Source organism: Meles meles, chromosome 15, assembly GCF_922984935.1.
Source record: "Meles meles chromosome 15, mMelMel3.1 paternal haplotype, whole genome shotgun sequence".
Taxonomy (NCBI): Eukaryota; Metazoa; Chordata; class Mammalia; order Carnivora; family Mustelidae; genus Meles; species Meles meles.
In genome coordinates, this window is record NC_060080.1 from 73,757,174 (window position 1) to 73,774,183 (window position 17,010).

Genomic DNA, 17,010 nt, shown 5'->3' on the forward strand with positions numbered 1-17,010 from the left:
TAATGGATAGGCACTGAGCATTAGCAATCCGCTGACATCGCAAAAAGGGAGGTAACCCAACATGTGGCTCCAGCGAAAGAAAACCATCTTTCCATCAGGTTACGCTAACCAAATGACACAGACTGGGTGGCTTAAAACAGCAAAAATGTATTGCTCATTGGTATGAGGGCTCGAGGTCTGAGATCAGGGTGCCAGCATAGTCAGGTGAGGGCCCTCGTCTGGGTCGCAGACTTATCATTGTATCTTCATATGGTGGAAGGGTCGGGGGAGTTCTGTGGGATCTCTTTTATAAGAACATGAATCCCATTCATGAGGGCTTCTCTCTCATGACCTCATAATCTCCCAGAGGCCTCACCTATTAACACCATCACCTTTGGGGGTTAGGATTTCAAAACATGAATTTAGAGGGGACACAAACATTCAGTAACCCAAGCATACCTCTGGGTCCAGCTGCCAATGTGCAGGAAATGAAGAGGACGAAGAAACTTGTTGAACTGCCCTATGGGTGCATAGTCAACAACATTTGGAGTATAATTAAATAAATAAAACTAAATAAAATAAAAATAAGGTTTTATATCCAGCCCCCACCCCCCAAAATTAGAGTGTAGGAGCGTATATGGATTAAGTGGTCTGGGTTCTTCAACAGATAAGATGTGAAGAAAAGAATTGGAGGAGAAACCTATGCATTAAGAGACTTGCAGTAGATCACTAAACAGTATCCCTGGGTTGCACACTTGGATATCTTATTATACGTGGGTAATATAAACATAAAGCAAGGATTGCTTTAATCTTCAGAGTAGCAGTTACTTTTGTCAACATAGGAGTTATCACTGGAATGGGTATATGGAGGGGCTTCTGGGTAGGGGCTGGGGTTGGCAGAGTAATACTTCCTGGCCTGGGTAGTGTTTATAAAGATGTTTGCCTTATAATTACTCATTAAGCTATATGTTTTGTGTGTTTTTCTGTACCTGTTTTGTTCCTCAGTAAAAAAGTTTGCCTTTGTGTTTTTGTTTTGGTTTAGTTTAAGAGCTGAGCAAAACAAAGAGCTTTAGAGGAGCTCCATGCCATGTGCGGCTTTCATTCCAGGATACTTGTCAGTGTCTTCCAGAAGCGCTACTGTGACCCCCCATTTCCCATTAAATTCAGCAAAGCCTGTTCCTGGGCTAATAGGCAAACTCATTTCTGTCTACAACCTGGCTTACAGGCTAGGTAGGAAGAAAAGCAAGTGAGAGATCAGCAAAGTAGAAAAGAAAAACGTTTTGTCATCCAAGCATATTCCTGCAAAAAAATATATATATATACATATATATATATTTATATATATATTAGGCAAAACTGGGAAAGCCCAGGTATAGAAATGGCAGCATTTAGTATAGTAGTATCATAACAGTTCTCTGAGAAACTACAGAATTCCTCACTGTCTGTTGAGGTTTATAGCTTCACTTCTTTCAAATTAGACAAAGTGGCTTCTATCCATTTGATCCATTGATCTTTTTTAAAGCTGCAGAGTCTACCTGGAGATCAGTTTGCACCCCAAATCAATCTTTAAGTTGTCAGCAAGATCCCTCTGAAAGCGAACTTTCCTGAAGTACTCATTAAAACAAAGAACGGGAGTCCACTGTGTGAGCAATAACACGTTCCCTGCAATGAGCGAAGAGAGGGCTGTGAGCTCGGGATCAGACAACCTGCAAGTGTTTATTGAGCATGGATTCCCCAAATATATGGTCACCACACCTATTTTATAAAATCATTCTTTCCCTTTCTTCTTCCAGTGTTAATGAAAACACTGCTGCCCTTGTAGGTAGATCTGACAGATGGACTTAACTTTTTCTTAAATTTTTAAATTTTTAGAACGGGTCGAGGAGGTTCCAAGGATATGCCCAGAACCCCCAAGGTGCCTTTTAGAAAAGAAGGTTAAGCAGGCAGTTATTTAAGGCCCAGCTCAGCATCATCTCTCTGTTCTTCAAGCCCCTTGAAAGCTTTTTAAGCTTTTTAAGCTATGAACTGCATAACCTAGTCTTTATTATTGCCAGTATTGTACGTTGCTCTTCAACTGCTTTATGCTTATTAACTTTGTGTCCTTATATGGCTACAAAGCTTCCTGAAGGCAGCAGTGATGTTTTAGGCTTTCTTGCACTCTTCATTGCATATAAAAAACACTCAGTACTAGGGTGCCTGGGTGGCTCAGGTGGTTAAGTGTCTGCCTTGAGCTAGGGTCACGATCCCAGGTTCCTGGGATTGAGCCCTGTGTTAGATTCCCTTGCCCCTCCCCCTGCTTTTGCTTTCTCTCTCTCTCTCTCTCTCTCTCTCTCTCTCAAATAAGTAAATAAAAATCTTTAAAGAAGGAGTTAAAAAAAAACAACACTCAGTATTCACTGATTTCATTGACTGATCCTTTAATACTTCCATGTATTCAGTCAACAGTATTTACCGAAGACCGACTATATACTGCAGTTATATAGCTATGAGCAAGCATGTGCTCTTGTGAAACTTCCATTTTAATAGTTGGAATAAGGGCAAAACCCCAGGATTCATCTTATCCCCCCAAACTATGTACTCTAAAATGACTAACTTTCCCACAGTAGCAGGCGCTAAACCACCCTTCGTCCAAAAAGAATTCCCAGCCCATTCTGCTGCTTAGTAGCGGGCAAATTAAGAGAAAAAAACAAAACAGGTTCAGCAGGTATTAATTCTTTCTGATCGCTCTCCCTTTCAGGGAGGTACATTCTTCAAAAAGTCAAGGAGAACCTTTCAAAATCCTGGGGTGGAAGGGGATTCACACAGTTTCCCTTTGACTACTGTACTTCTCCCCAGTACTTCCCCCAGACACGTACTGATGGTTATATATCTGTACGTTTGTATATATGCATCTCTCTCTCTTCTGGGGAGATTGTTATTTTTAAATCAGTAGTCACCTTAGTGCCCTTCGCCCTCTAGAGAGATTTATCAAAGGCAGGCGGGTGCCAAAGCTGTAAACCTCTGCCTTTGTGATTCTCTTTTTGATGTTGGAGCTCTCTCACCACCTGCTCTTTTGGTCTAAGCAAGTCCCAAGCTTCCACAAGCCTGGGAATTTGGCCACTTCTTAACCACAGTTTTTTATTTCATCAATTGTATCAAAGTGGCAAATTTTATAGTCCTGGAACCACACTGATTTCTCAAAGTAAGTGTTTCCCTGATTTCATTTGTTTTGACAAAATAATCTTTGATAAGAAAATTAAATACATCTCCGCCAAACTGCCCCAGATTTATTATACATATAGTATAAAAATGACAAAACTCTGTTCTTTTTTTTTTCAAAGATTTATTTATCTATTTATTTGACAGACACACACAGAGAGAGAGATATCACAAGTAGGCAGAGAGGCAGGCAGAGGGAGAGAGAGAAGAAGACTCCCCCGCTGAGCAGAGAGCCTGATGCGGGGCTTGATCTCAGGACCCTGAGGCTTAACCCACTGAGCCACCCAGGCACCCGATAAAACTCTGTTCTTAAAAAAATTATAGTGCAAATTGATACAATTGGTCCTGTTGGGCTCCCTACTCAGCAAGGAGCCTGCCTCTCCCTCTGCTGCTCCCCCTGCCTGTGCTGTCTCACTCTCGATCTCTCTCAAATAAATAAATAAAATATTTTTAAAAAATCACCCAGGGGGGCGCCTGGGTGGCTCAGTGGGTTAAAGCCTCTGCCTTCAGCTCAGGTCATGATCTCAGGATCCTGGGATCGAGCCCCGCATCGGGCTCTCTGCTCAGTGGGGAGCCTGCTTCCCTTCCTCTCTCTCTGCTTGCTTCTCTGCCTACTTGTGATCTCTGTCTGTCAAATGAATAAATAAAATCTTTAAAAAAAAAAAATCACCCAGGGTCACTAACAGGCCAAAAACATGCAGTAAGTACAATAATACTTGTTGAATGAATGAATTAAATTCACTTATTTTATCCACCACTCCCAGGTCCCTCATATCTGAAGAATGGATTATCTGTGAAGATAAGGAATATCTATGCTACTAACATAAATAATAGGATTATAACAAATCATGCATCATTGAAAAATAATATTGCTATGGTCAAAATTTAGTGCTTTAAGCAAAGGCTTGTAAATAATTGTTCACCCATTTTTTTGGTACATCATTTGAGTAATCCAATTATAGACAGATGGGAAGATAAAAGTTTCCCAGAAAGGAATAAGGAGTCTTTTTCTAGTGGAAATGCACAAACATTCTAAGTACTTCCAAAGTTTGTTCTAGGTGATCCATTCTTAATACCCAAAGAATTGCTGTCAGAGGTAGTATGCTGTGAGGTGGGGCTGAGTGTCTTTGAGGTACTGTGAATTCACAGGTTTTCATGTGGGGTGATTGTTTTTATTTGTCCAAGTAGAAAGGGCACGTGGGAAGCAGATGGCTGTTAATCTGGCACAGAATGGCTCCAGATGATTGTACTGTTCCCAAGTTGAGCTCTGAGGAAGCTCAAACTAAGTTGGCTGTGGATAGACAAGTGGTGAAACTTGTGGGGAATTGTGAAAAGTATTTCCTACGTGTCCTCTGACCTGAACTTTATGCTGTAGGATCCCCTTGTCTAGATTTGTTTACCTCACAGGAGACTTTCGAAATGATACAGTCCTTCAGGATTAAAGGATTCTAGTCAAATAAAGTTCATGTCTCTTTTCCATACCAGAAATGACAGAGAAAATATTGAAATTCCTTAGGTTTCCTCTTTATCCATACAAGTGGAAAAACAGTAACGCAGTGGCCCTGTAGAGCCTTTATGTTAAGGTAAACAGCTGGCCTTACCAAAGCAGTTTCTCTAAGAATGGATCATTGGGGTGGGGGGCTGGGGACTAGGGCATAAGGTAGACAACCAGTTGAGTATTTCTACCCCTTGAAGAACTGATAGCTTACAATCCTCAAAGGAAGCATAGGACAATTAATTCTGAGCTAATATGTTGCTACTAACCTATGAATTCAAGCTAGAATTTTCTCATATAACATATATGAAACAGCCAGCTTGCCTATTTCCACAATCCACAGAGCTATAGTATTCTTTCTAACTTGTCTAATAAGTGAGTGGAGCTCAAAGTTTGAGGACAGGAAGAATTTGAAACCTGACCAAGTCTTCAGATGGGATACATACTACTTATTGACTCCTGAGATAATTGGAGATCAGTAAAAAACCAATGTGAGTCAAAAGTGACTAAGTTAAGAAATAAGTCCATATGTCTATGTAAACAATAGATCTCTATGTTCCCGTTCTTCTTGACCTATGTGGAGTCACATCTTCATTCATTTATTTAACAAATATTTACAAAGTTCCTACTATGTGACAGGCTCTGATAGGCACTGGGAACATGATAGTGATTGAAACAGATAAAAATTATGCAGCTTACACCCCAGTGTATTTTTTTACATACTGCTTTAATCATTTAAAGGCCAGTCAAAGGGAATGTCTCTTCTCTGACCTATTCCTCCTGCTATCATGGAAGGGAGCCCTGGCTGCAGCAGCTAGAGGCTTAATCCCTAGAAGCTATTAGGAGTGGAAGGAAGTTCCTTAGGATTTCCTTCCCTGCCCCCCTGACTCTAAGTCTTCATTCACTATGCTATGCCCTAAGCCTCCCAGTTTCTAAAATCTGGGGTAAGCACCCACAAGCCTGTGCTTCTGCAGGATAGTGGTAACTAGCATTGGTTGACTACTTACCATGAGCTAGACTCACACTAAGTAGTTTACACACATTATCAAGCTCAAACCTCCCAACCTGATGAGAAAGGCACTGTTACTACCACACAGTAAGCTCTGAGTGGACATTTCTTGGGGGCAGGAAAACAGCACAGAGTTTTGGTTCTGGGGTCTAGGTTCAAGAGAAAGAAAGCATTTTTATATTGGTTATGTATTACTGTATATACTCTTCAAGGTTACCCCAAATTTAGCAGCTGAAAACAACAAACTGTTACTATCTCATAGTTTCTGAAGGTCAGGAACTTGGGAGCAGCTTAGCTGTATGGCTCTGGCTCAGGGTCTCATAAGGTTGTCTAGTGTCAGCGAGGGATGCAGTCATCTGAAGGCTTGACCAGACTATTGGTTCTGCTTCCAAGATGGCTGACACATGCAGCTCTTGACACAAGCCTCAGTTCCTCACTGGCTGTTAGCAGAAGACCTCAGTTCCTTGCATCATCTATCTCCTCACATGCTGCCTCAAGCCGTGGTAGCTGGCATCCTCCAGAAAGACTAATCCAAGAGAGAGCATGGCAGGGCCACAATGTCTTTTTGTAAGCTAACCTCAGAAGTAAGATTCTGTCACTTCTGCCATGTTCTATCCATCACATAGACCAACTCTGATATAATGTGGGAGAGAACACCACCAGGGCATGCCTTCCTGGAGGTGTGGATTATTGGAAGACCATCTCACGTTCCATTTGAGGATTATTAAAACCAATTGGGGATTATTATATCAGTTGTTATTTTAGTAGAAATTAGGTTGGTACCACTGTCAGACTGGCATGCTGAGGTTTTTGATTTTCATTTTATAGATGTTAGGAACTTAGACATTTGCTCAAGGTAATACTACTATTTGTAGGAGAGAAGGATTCTGATGCCAGATGGCAGAGGTCAGTCTCCCAACCAGAACTCTATAAGGCTCTACCCTCCAAAGGCAGACCATACTCTCATAGTGCCTTCTAGTCACCAGTCCAAAGCCAAGGAATAAGGGGAGGGGGAGCCAAGGCCAGAAATGGGGCATATCCTGAGTCCTACTCAAGATTCCCATGAGGATGTATATGGTAGAGCATCCTAGAAAACAGGAAGGTAAATATATGGTTAGATCAGAAGAACACTCAGGATCAGAGATAGAGTGAGACAGTTAAAGAAAGAGATCTCCTGCTTCCAATGGGGTGATTCAGGTCTTCATTTCCTAATATGAGTGAAAGTGACATAAGAAATCTGGTATTGGTACAAAGTACTGCAAGGATGATTTTCCTTAATGCCAAATAATTAACCCAATAAAAGGAGAAGATACAGACATTTGCCTTGGCAAGGTAAAAGAAACACAAATTACAGTCATTAATGTGAACCATTTGCCATTTGTGTCTGGCTAATATAATCACATCCAGGAATAAATGCAAGGAAATCATGGATTCTGAAGTACAGGTAGGAGACTCTGAAAAGTTCTTTTACTGGATATTTCTCTTGGGACTGGCTCTGCCCTACATTCTCCTTCCAAAAATTAAATAGAAAGTACCTATTCTTCTTGAAAAATGAACTTTGCCCTAGAGATCCCATGGATAATGACCCAGAAGGGTACAGTCATACAAGAAATCTGTTAGAGGGGTGCCTGGGTAGCTCAGTTGGTTAAGTGCCTGCCCTCGGCTCGGGTCACGATCTCTGGGTCCTGGGATTGAGTCCTGAATCAGGCTCCTTGCTCAGTGGGGAGTCTGCTTCTCCCCCTTCAGCTCCCCCTGCTCATTCCCTCTATCTCTGTCAAATAAATCAACAGGGAGTCTGTTCCTCCTTCTGCCTTTCATCCCACTTGTGCGCTCTCTCTCTCTCTCAAACAAATAAATGATCTTTTAAAAAGTAAATTCTGGGGGCACCTGGGTGGCTCAGTAGGTTAAAGCCTCTGCCTTCGGCTCAGGTCATGATCCCAGGGTCCTGGGATCAAGCCCCGCATCGGGCTCTCTGCTCAGCAGGGAGCCTGCTTCCTCCTCTCTCTCTCTGCCTGCCTCTCTGCCTACTTGTAATTTCTGTCTTTCAAATAAATAAATAAAATCTTAAAAAAATAAAATAAAATAAAAAAATAAAAAGTAAATTCTGTTAGACATGATGCCAAATTAAGAAGCTTATTTGTGTCTTCCTCCTCTGCAAAACCTTCCTCGATGTTGCTGTGGTGGTCCAGATACTGCCTCTACCTCTTTTGCCCAAATGGGAGTTTGGATTAAGTGTGCAGAAGGAAAAGTTAGTCATTTGAAACCATGGAGGACTAGGGGAGGACAGACACTGTGGGGGAGGAAGGTTGTACTGCCCCAGGGGTTGTTGTGGAACTCTTCCCAGTTATCCTCAGTGACCTGACTCCTTACCTTCTTTCCTCCTTTCTTCAGATCTAAAAAATTCAGCTTTTTTCTTTTTCTTTCTGACCTGTTAATACCTACTATACTTGTTGGTTCTCATTTTCCTCCAAGAGTGGTTGTGGAGTAGTATGTATCCCTTCCTTGCTGGGCACCAAAATAAGTACATAGGCCCTTTCAATCCTAAGGACTTTTTAAGGCGGGCATCATGGGGAAACAGAGGGTCTAAAAAAAGAACAACATGAAGTTATGAAGTCTCCAAAAAACTTACACAGCATTTAACTTTATCCTTATCTGGTACCCAGAAGTGTAGATGGCTCCTTTTCTGCCTCTGAGGGTGGAGCTCTCATCAGAGCTCCTCCTTTCTGCACCTCTTCCCTCCCTTATCTTGTTCCCACAGACCCCTTCCTCCTTCCCTGGTGGCCTCACTTTCGAGATGTGTACAGTTTGCGTGTAGACACAAAGATACTCAAACACTCCCATATCCAAAGAATCATTTACTGTCAGAGTCCCTCTAAGACCTCTCTCGGTGCCTCTCTCATGCTACCTCAGACCTTTTATGCTCTTAGCAGAGCATAAAAAACTGCAGTTGAGGAGAAGGGGACATCGTGAGTGGCGAAACTACAGATTTGGGGAAGACACCAAAGATAACATCATACTTACTTTGCCATTTTGCTGAGGGCCCTTCATAACTGATCTGAGTGCTTCTGGCCATGATCTCTAGGTGAAGCATTTCATAGACTGCTCTAGATGGTGTTCTCTGAAACTGTGAATGTGAGTCTGGACACTGCTGATACTGAAGTGTGAATCAGGGGAACCCAGTCTGGCATAACTAGGAAGCTACTATGGGACAGACCAGTACCCGCCATGATGTGGTAATATCACACACAAGGATAAAACTTGATAGCCTTGGTTTGCTAAATGGGCATAAAAAAAAAAATAGTCATTTTGGGGGGTGCCTGGATAGCTCAGTCAGTTAAATGTCTGCCTTGGGCTCAAGTCCTGATCCTGGGGTCCTGGGATCAAGCCCCATGTTCAGCTGCCTGCTCAGCTGGGAATCTGCTTCTCCCTCTCTCTCTGCCCCTCCCCTCCCTCTGTCTCAAATAAATAAATAAATAAAATCTTTAAAAAAAAATACTAGTCATTTTTTTATAGTGGAAGGGTGAGTACATCCAAAGTCAGCTTGTAAAAATGTCTCCAGTTCTTGGTGTGCTTAAAGCATTCAACAAAAAGAGGTTCAACAAAGGATAGAAACTGGAAGCTGAATATTGATATTATCTCAAAGGACTCAGAAATAGTTCGGTAACTCAGGTATAGCTTATTAATAGTTCAGGCTTTAGGGATATGAAATACACTTTATGGGACACATCTCTTGAAGGTCACTCGTACAGCTTCATTTCTCATTTATATTTAAACAACATGGTCCTAGTGCTGAGTGCCTCTCGGCATCATCAGTGATAACTGACCCTGGTCTCCTTAGTACCCTTGATTTCTTGCCCCTCTCCATAGGGGCAGTTATATTCTACACCCAGTCCCAGGAAAGGAAACAAATGCAGGTTCGGGGACCAAAAGTATTCGTGATAATAGATAAACTACTTGGAAGCATTTTACAGAAGTAATTATGTATCCTTAAAACTATTTAATTTGGGGCATATTTTTATGAGATAAGGTTTCTGTATGGTATGTATGCTTAAGTTAAAAATTGATCTTAAACTTGAAAAATAAAAAAAACTCTACATTGGCGAAGGCAGCTGATGACATGATGGTTTGGAGAAGTTAAAAAAAAGAAAAACAGGTCAAAAAAGAAAACACAGGGGTGCCTGTTTGGCTTATTTGGTAGAGCGTGCAACTCTTGATCTTGGGGTTGTGTGTTCAAGCCCCATTTTGGGTGTAGAGACTACTTAAAAATAAGATCTTAAAAAGAAAAGAAAAAAAAAGACAAGAAAACCCACTGGACAATTTTGAGAAACTCCAGATGGATTTGAACTTGTTGATGGAAGCAGGGAGCAATATGACAGATTAGGTCTGACTCGAGTATCCATAATTTTCAAAAGGAACTTAGGAGTTCTCAGATAAGCTAAATTGCTGAAAGAAGGAAAGACCTCTAGAATTTATGATTCTCTGCGCATGAGTTTTGAAAAACGATTTACAAGTGTGGAACAGCCCTATGGGTAAAATGGGGGCAATGAACTTGTTGCCCTGAGCAAGATAGCTGGACTTCTGTTCTTATCCAGCTGCATGGAAATGGTTATGCTTCCCTGAAAACTCCGTGTTGTGGATCCCGCCCCCTGCATCCCCATCCCACTGTTATCATCGACCCTGTTGGTTTCTCATAGCTTTGTATGAGCATTGTATCCTTCTGTGGTAGATAACACAGTTTATAATTAATTTATTTGTTTGAAAATTTGATTGTCTCACTTCATCATACTACAAATTTCAAAAACAGGGACTATGACTGTTTCATTTAGAATTGTGTCTCCAATGCCTACCAAGTACAAGGTATCTAGTAGTCATCAGTAAATATCTTTGAACAAATGAGCCTTGGCATATGTTTTATTTTTTGTTTTTGTTTTTTTTTTCTTTTGTCTGCTTTGAATGTCTTTCTAGTTCCTTTTTGGCTGATGATCTGATATTTATGTTTTCCAAAACCTAGCTACTCCAAACTACTCCAAAATACTGCTTCTTTAGAAGTAATTATGGCCTCATTTCTCTGTACAACTTCTAGGCATCTGGATTGCTATATTCACCATACTGTCCTGCAATTGTTTGTTTACATGGCTCTCTAAACTGTGAGCTCCTTAAGTCCAGTGACTGTGTCTTCTTCTTTTTATTCCCAGTATCCAGTGGCATTAGTCGACGTTCATAGATATTTGGGAATTGAAGTAATAAGTGAAGCTTATGTCTTCTGACCACCTCAACAAAGGAGACGTCCTTTTAAGGACAGTAGCGAGCTGTATGTCCACAGCCCAGTGAAGGTGCAGGACACTAATAATGCTCCCAGGTAACATAGGTGTTGTTTCCCCTTACTTTAGAAACTTGCTGCTTTTCTCCTTCACTCTTGTGGCCCAAATGGAGTTTCCCAGGCCACTGTCTATGATACAAGTCAAGAGAGTCCATACAGCTCTCTCCGGCAGGGAGGAGGGAAGGGTGCCTGAGTGGCTCAGTCAGTTAAGCATCTGACTCTTGATTTCTGCTCAGGTCATGATCTCAGGGTCCTGGGATCCAGCCCCCTGTCGGCCCCCCACTCAATGTGGAGTCTGCTTGGGATTCTCTCTCTCCCTCTCCCTTGCCCAGCCCCCCTCCACTCTCACACTCTCTATCTTTCTCTAAAATGAATTTTAAAAATCCTTAAAGAAAAAAAAAAGATCTCTGTAGGTTTTCTTCCTCCAATAGCTGAGTAATAGATAGCAGTTCTTTCCTCCCTGTTAGTATTAATGTCAAGGTATGAGCACAACTTATTCCCCACTACTTGGAGAATATAGCCATCTCTAGAGCATCCTGAGAGGATCAGGTGTCTACATCTAGTAAGATCCAGCCATCCCTGCCCTCTCAGGGGTTTGGTTTTATAAGCAAGTACATTCCCTTTTGGATTAAACCTGTGAAGTTATACGACTTACTAGCAGGCAGAGTTCAGCTCTCTACCACTGTTGGTCTTCTTTCCCCATTCTTCTCCCAGCCACTATTCTAAAAACTTCTTGAACAAATAATAAAGAATATCTGCGAGGTAATAGAATATATATATATATGAATATATGTATAGAATATGTATATATAGAATATTATATATATTCTAATATGTATATATAGAATATATAGAGTAGAATAGAATATATGTATATATAGAATATATATATATATATGTCACTGCCCTAGTTCCCAGCACAGAGTTCCCCAAACCCTTGTAATTTAAAGCTAAGTGATAAGAGTAGTAAGAGCACCCTTTGTTCTAATATTTGGTCTTTGACCCCCATTCTTGACAAAGAATTCCTAAATCCCTTGGAATTTCCTTGGTGACAGCAGTTAACTCTTGGTGGGCTCCTGGATCTGGGCTGGCCACCAAAAATACCAAGCAATGATTAGAAGCTTGGAATCTTTAGCCGCACCTCCCATTCTCCAGAGAAGGGAGAGGGCCTGGAAAGAAGTTAATAATTGATCATGCCTACGGGATGAAGCCTCTGTAAAAATCCCAAAAGTATGGGATTCTGAAAGCTTCCAGGTCAGTGAACACATTCATGTATGGAGAGGGTGACACTCTTGCTCTGAGGATCCTCCTAGACCTTGCTGTATGTATCTTGTCATCCAGCTGTTCATCTGTATCTTTTATTATATCTTTTAGTAATCAGGTAAACCTAAATAAGTGTTTTCCTGAGTTCTGTGAGCTGCTCTAGCAAATAATTGAATCCAGTAGGAAGAGGCCATGGGATTCTCCAATTTGTAACCAAGTCAGAGAGAAGTTGTGAGCAACCTCAGGACCCACTTGTGTTTGGCATCTGAAGGGGGGACAGTCTTGTGGGACTGATCCCTCCACTTGTGGGATTAGAGGCTATCTCCAGGTAGATAGTGTCAGAACGCAGTTAAACTGTAGGTCACTCAGCTGATGTCACACAGTTGCTTGGTGAGGGAAAACACACCCTGCACATCTGGCATCAGAAATGCTCTGAGTATAGGGGGCGCCTGGCTGGCTCAGTTTGTGGAGTGTGTGACTCTTGATCTCAAGGTCGTGGGTTTGAGCCCCACATTGGGTGAGGAGATTACTTAAAAATAAAATCGTAAAAAAAAAAGTGTTTTGAGTGTGGTAGTGGTGCGAAAGTAAAGAAGAAACACAGGAAGAAAGACTGGGTTGTTTTTTTAAAAAACAACATCCATTGGAAGCCTTCTGGTTTTCAGATGACCAGATAAAGATGGTTCTGCCTCCCTCCTCCCTCCCTTTTCTCTCAAGAGTTGCCTTTAAACAATAAGGAAAAAAAAAGAAACACAGAGTTTATCTTTAATAAAACTAAGAGACAGTTGTGACTCTGAACCAAAGAGGAAGATGGTCAAAGTCAAGTCCCGGTGCCAGACCATCTTGATCAGAAGGAGCTGATTCGTTTGACCCAACGGCAGTAAGGCTCAGGAATGGTGGCACCATGTTCCTGGAAGACAGAGGTGAGGCAAGGGAGTGGAATGGGGACTCTTTAAGAGTATGTAAAGAGGGGCGCCTGGGTGGCTCAGCTGGTTAAGCGGCTGCCTTCGGCTCAGGTCATGATCCCAGCGTCCTGGGATCGAGTCCCACACCGTGCTCGGCGGGGAGGCTGCTTCCCTTCATCTCTGTCTGCCTGCCTCTCTGCCTACTTGTGATCTCTGTCTGTCAAATAAATAAATAAAATCTTAAAAAAAAAAAAAAAAGAGTATGTAAGGAATAGCTAGACCTGTAGGTTCCCATGCATCCTACAAGGTGCTAACTTTCCCCACCCTCAGAGATGAGAGTCGAGTCTCTGCAGAAGTCAAACTAGAAAGTTTCAGGAAATCAGGTACAGAGGAGAGCTGGCAGTGAGGTGTAAGAGTCTGAAAAGAGGGAAATAAGGGCTTCAGTGCCAACTTCTCATGGGACTTCCCCTCCTCCCATGGGAGGGACTCAGCACAGACCGACCTGTACTAAAATTTAGGGACATCAAATGAAAAAGTTGGCTAGCCACCTCCTTGCATTCCATTTCACTAGAATATAAACCCATCCTCAAATAAACAGCTGCCAAACAGCTTTTAAGTATCTCATTTTAAGTTATAAATGGGTAGACAAAGATCAGTGGAGATCTGAGGAAAACCTCCAATATGGAAGTTAGAAACTAGAACACTAACAACGGCAACAACTCAGAGGGGAAAAAAACCTTTCAGAGAGACAAAAATCATTCCACAGGATTGGGAAAAATGACTAACACCAAATTTCTCAACAACACAGCTAGAAGCTAAGGGAGTAATGCTATTAAAAATCTGAGTAAAAGTTATGGGGTGCCTGGCTGGTTCAGTAGCCTTGATCTTGAGGTTGTGAGTTAAAGCCCCATGTTGGGTTTAGAGATTACTTAGAAAAAAAAATCTTAATTTAAAAAAAAAGAAAAATTTATTTTCAGCCTGGAGTTTTACACCCATGCACCCAAACAAACCACTGACTATGTGTAAGGTTAGGATATACACATTTTCATACATGCAAAATCTCAAAAAGATATTCTTTTCCCATATCCTTTCTCAAGAAATCACTAGATTATATGTTCCACCAAATGAAGCAATAAGCCAAGGAAGAGCACAGCGGATGCAGGGAAGAGGGGATCCAAGACTGGAGTAAGAAGTCGCCATGTACGGTAAGTGGGATGGAGGGCTCCAGGAAGGATGCTGTTGGGAGGAACAAAACAGAACTACTAGATTATCTAACAGGTTCGGTCATATGAGAATTTTTAGTGAGAAGCATTTTCTAGAACTGTCGGTGGGTATGGAAACACAACTTGTTCAATGAAATGAAATCTAAGGAAAGGACAAAATAAAGGCAGTTATCAACTTCAGGACAATCTAAAAGACACCAAGCAAGAAAGTGCAATCACTGTTCTTGACTCATTGGCAAACAGTACTTACAGTCCTATTAATTAACACTAAATATGGATTCAGCCAAAAAATATGATACAACTATGTTGGGGGGTAAGGGAAGGGGCAGAGGAAGAGGGCTAATTGCCTCGCCTGCAATGAAAGAAAACCAGTAGATACTATCTAACTTGATAACTAGAGGATCACATGCTGAGAAACTTGGAGGCAAATAGAAACAACTATAAAAGCTGGAAATGATTGTGTCTGTAAAAGAGCGCGTGGTGAGGGTGGAACGGAGCTGTGTGAAAATACTGTTGGTTTTTTGTTATAGGCTTTGGGGCACTACGTGACCTTTTAAATTATGTACATATATTGCTTTGATAAGTAAAAATTAGTTTAAAAATGTCAAGGGGCACCAAATTATTACACAGTTCAGTTGCCCGCGTGTGGCATTACGGCTCTGCTTTTATGCTTGAAGGATTGAAGATGTGATCAGAGAGCGGGTCAGAGGATGGGTCATGAAGGGCCTCGTATGCCAACCCAAAGAGCTTGAATTTTATTGTACAGGGAATGGAGAGGCTTCAGGGATCTTAAACAATGGAATAATAGGATCAGACACGCTCTCAGCATTAGCTTCCCAGACCAGGTTGGCCTGGGAAGGACTATAATGCCACTTTTTCCCTTGCCAACATTTTATTATGAACAATTTCAAATGTTTTAGTTACTAGCTTTAAATTTCTATTTATTTATTTTACTATTTTTATTATACATTATTAAATAATTATAAATTATTTAAATTTACTATGAAAATTTTTCAGAAAAATTGGCTTATGCCACAAACATCCGTATGACTACCTAGATTCTATGATTAACATTTTACCATATTTGCCTTCTCATATAATGTCCCATCTATCTATTCCTCTGTCCACCCATCAATCCAGCTGATATTTTTGATACATTGAGAGACATCGATATATTTCATCTCTTAACACTTCGGCATGTATATCATTTATGAGAGTTCTTTTTACAGAAGGGGAAAGTATAGATTGGAATCAGACAGACCTGTTTCAATCTCAGATAATAATTTTGCTTTTAGATTATTCAATGTAACAGCATGTTTGGGGGTCTTCATTTTAAAGAAAGAGTAGAATTCTTAAGTGTTTATTCCTTGACTGTCACTAGCACAAAATTGTATCTACATTGGTATAACCTACTTTTTAAAATGTTCTTCAGTAATGTAAACATCTATTTTTCTAGTTAAATAATTACCCCCATGGCAATTACCAATTTCCAATACTAGTTCTAGACTATTTGCCTTGTATGTCAACCTCAGAGATCCAAGAATCTTCATCATTTTCTCTGCCAAAGAGGAGGAGGGCAGTCCTCTCAGTGGGAGCTACCACCACTGTCCAACATACTGTCAGAGAGAATCTGCCTCAGTTTCCTGTGAAATAAGCCTTCGATCTTGGAAGATGATAGTGTTTACTCAGAACAGGAAAGGAGCTCTTAGATACCTTTGGGAACACTAATTGCAAGGAATTAATAATTTATCTTTAACAGTTTTCAACAAATACTCATTGAGGGAAATCTTATCAAAATATTACAAACTCTTGAGTCTGGTTAATTCTGTCTACCACATGTTTAATAAATGGATTCAGCTTTAATAACTTCAGGAAATGGAAGCTTATCTATTCAGCCACTATCTCTTGATTCTAGAATGCAGAGATGCAGGGATCTTGTCGTCAAGGTATACTCTGTCTAGTGGGGAATAGTACAGGAAAAAAAAAAAAAAAAACCCAAACAGTAGAGAGTGATAAATAGCATAACAGATGCTTCACATGTAATAGGGTCAAGGCACATAAGTGGGACCAGCTTTTGTGGAGAGGAGCTTGCTGTCAGGGATCAAGGGAGCCTTTTGGAGAATGGCATACTTGTGTTGTAAAGGAAAGGCCTTGAAAAACCTCACCTGATATAACTTGAATTTTCAAATTGTTTTATATAATGGAAATGTCGTCTTGTAACTTTTTATTCAACATCTACTGGGGACTGCTCTGTGCCAGGTCCTGGCCATGGTTCTGAGAATATAGCCGTGAACTGGGGAGATCTATGCTCACAGTCTAGAGATGAGACAGACACTGAGGAAGTTAAGTGTAATTGGGAAGAACATTATGATTGACAAAGAGAAGGGTCTGTAGCAGAGGGGACCAGCCCTATCCCAGGGTGGAGGCATGAGCACACAGCTGAGCACTTAGATGTTTGCCAAAGTCAGTGCGACTTTGAAAGTGCAGTCATCCTCACAGTTATTCTGCATCCTCTACAGGGCCTACACAAGGGACCAGGGATGTAGTTAGCAGCTCAGAAGCCACAGCCTGTATGGGTCTTTATGCTCAGGAAGGCACTTCTGGATCTTCAGCATTCTGAA